We start from the raw sequence: 3289 nt of genomic DNA on the forward strand, positions 1-3289 counted from the left end.
AAACCGAATTCCAGAAAACCGTTACCTCCTGCTCGTTTAAAAACGTAGCTCTATAGTGGCCAAACGGTCAGTGATGGTTGGTTGTGCCTCTTGAGATTTTTTCTCAGGATCACTATCTACCAGATATCAGATTTCAAGCAATTCCATCGAAATACAGAATCCATTACCTTCAGCTTTTTTAAAGAAAAAGTTTAAGGTGTTCAACATACCACAGTTTCAAGTAGTTAAACCGAATTCCAGAAAACCGTTACCTCCTGCTCGTTTAAAAACGTAGCTCTATAGTGGCCAAACGGTCAGTGATGGTTGGTTGTGCCTCTTGAGATTTTTTCTCAGGATCACTATCTACCAGATATCAGATTTCAAGCAATTCCATCGAAATACAGAATCCATTACCTTCAGCTTTTTTAAAGAAAAAGTTTAAGGTGTTCAACATACCACAGTTTCAAGTAGTTAAACCGAATTCCAGAAAACCGTTACCTCCTGCTCGTTTAAAAACGTAGCTCTATAGTGGCCAAACGGTCAGTGATGGTTGGTTGTGCCTCTTGAGATTTTTTCTCAGGATCACTATCTACCAGATATCAGATTTCAAGCAATTCCATCGAAATACAGAATCCATTACCTTCAGCTTTTTTAAAGAAAAAGTTTAAGGTGTTCAACATACCACAGTTTCAAGTAGTTAAACCGAATTCCAGAAAACCGTTACCTCCTGCTCGTTTAAAAACGTAGCTCTATAGTGGCCAAACGGTCAGTGATGGTTGGTTGTGCCTCTTGAGATTTTTTCTCAGGATCACTATCTACCAGATATCAGATTTCAAGCAATTCCATCGAAATACAGAATCCATTACCTTCAGCTTTTTTAAAGAAACGTAATCCCGTAGTGGCCAAACGATCAATGAGGAATAGTTTTGCAAATTGAGGCTTTTTCTCAGGATTATAATATCTACAATATATCATGGTTTCAGGTAATTCCACCGATTAAAGTTACCTTCTGCTGTTTTCAAAAATGTGGCCCTGTAGTGGCCAAACGGTGAGTGATTGACGGTTGTGCTTATTGAGACTTTTTCTGAGGAATACAATATCTACAACATATCACAGTTTCAGTCATTTTCATCGAAATCCAGAATATCACTATCTTCGGCTGCTTTTAAAAAAGTGGCCAAACGATCAGTGATTCGCGGTTATGCCCATCAAGACTTTTTCTCAGGACCACGATATCTGCAACATATCACGGTTTCATTCATTTTTACCTAAATCCAGAATGTTGTTAACTTCGGCTGTTTTAAAAAAGAGTAGCTCTGTAGTGGCCAAAAGGTCAGTGACTTGTGTTGGTGCTCATTGAGACTTTTTCTCAGGAACATCATATGTACAACATATCACGGCTTGAAACAATTCCACTGAAATCCAATTTCCGTAAGAATTGTGCAGTCCTTTGTTATTTCGAAGGGGGTCATTGCCCCCTACATCCCTTTTCTCGCAAAAACGACAAAACCCGTATTCCCTACTTTGAAGTCATTTTTGCATCGGAAGAGTTTCGTTTCTTTAATGTGGCCCTTTTAATCAAAGGGATTAATTTTTGAATAGGGGCCCTTTGCCCCCTTAACCTATTTTTCGAAAGAAACAAAAAAAGTGTCGATTTATTTTTAGTCTAGAATATATATGTGCCAAGTTTGAAGAAAATTGGATGAGAAGAAACCTTGTGAAGCTGTCTCCTTTACACTTTCACTTTTTGGACTTAAAGGGTTTTTGCCCCAAAGTCTTTAGTTTGTCTTATATTGATATAATGCATCTGAAAATCAATTCTTTGCTTTATTACATTTTCCTTCTTTCTTTCCTTTTTCCCTTTTTGTATCATACATTCATTTATTATCTCGAAATGATCTTATATTAGAGCTTTATCATAAATTTATCTTTCTCAAATTACTGTATTTTTCTTTTTCGGTAAGATTGTGAATCTAATATTTATTTAATATTTCATCTATTTTATACTAATCTTAGTTTGCTCTATTCTATAACAGTAATTAGATATTAGCTCATATAATAATATCTAGTTAACTAATACATGTATTTTAATTACAACCATTATATTATGCTATTGCCCACAAACATTTCATATATTTATTTGTATATAATCATAAACTGTACTTTTTCTATAACTGGAGTTACATAGCTGACTGAGGGAATAATTAAGAAACTAAATAATGTAATAAATAAATAAATAAATAAGTCCATCATTGACTATTGAGGAAATACGATTGGTTGAAAAACCAACGCCATTTAGCATTGATTCTCATTACTTCTGATGACAAGCATGTTTGAAGAATAAGTGCAGTCAAATGGTGAACATGTTAGATTGCATATGAAGCAAATATCATTCACAGCCAATAAAAATAACAGAAAGAATTGGTAAAAGATTACATCCTGTAGACTGCAGAACGTAACATGTCGTTTAGTCCATTTGCTGGAAAGCGAGGGTGCACCATTCAAATACCGGTCTTTTATTTCATCTTTCAGATTTGATACAAACACTGGTCCGTTTTTCTTCTGACTTTTCAGAAAGAGCATAAGAACCGGTTCTAGATTTTTCTTACATTTAAAAATCGGTCTCACTTTTACCATACATAAAAGACTAACACAAGAACCGGTCCCTATAGTTTCTTGACATCTCAGAACCAGGTTTGGCCTTTTCTTCTTATTCCAGAACCGGTACCACAACAACTTCGTAATATACCGAACAAGTCCTTGAGTCGGTTCCTGAACCATGGTCAAAACGCAGAACCGGTTTTGAAATTGGTTCTTAAATATAGGAAATATGTTGAACCGGTTCTGGGAGCGGTTCTTAAAAATCAGTAACCAATGGAACCAGTTTCGAAAGCGGTTTCTAAAGTTAACAAAACAATAGAACCCGTTCTGAGAGCGGTTTCTACATTTAAAAAGAGAGAAAAAACAATGAAACCGGTTTCGGAACCCGCCTTAATTTTATCATGGGTTCTCGGTTCCTGAACCGGTTCAGAACCGATTCTCGGACAATCACAGCGGTTCTTTTTCTATCCCTGGTTTAAGAACAACTCAAATTATTAATATAAAATATGCCGAAGATTATTGATTTATATCATAGTGAAAGAAATACGTAAGACATTTTGAAACAAACAAACAAAAAGAAAAACGTAGAAATTTCTAAGGGGAGGCAAAGAAACCTAACGTAAACACACGAAATACAAATCATTAGCACGTATTGTTCATGGTTCAGTGATCAAGGCTCTCGACGAGTAATCTAGAGGTCATCGGATCG

This window comes from Thermobia domestica, chromosome 16, assembly GCF_964235325.1.
Source record: "Thermobia domestica chromosome 16, izTheDome1.hap1.1, whole genome shotgun sequence".
NCBI lineage: Eukaryota > Metazoa > Arthropoda > Insecta > Zygentoma > Lepismatidae > Thermobia > Thermobia domestica.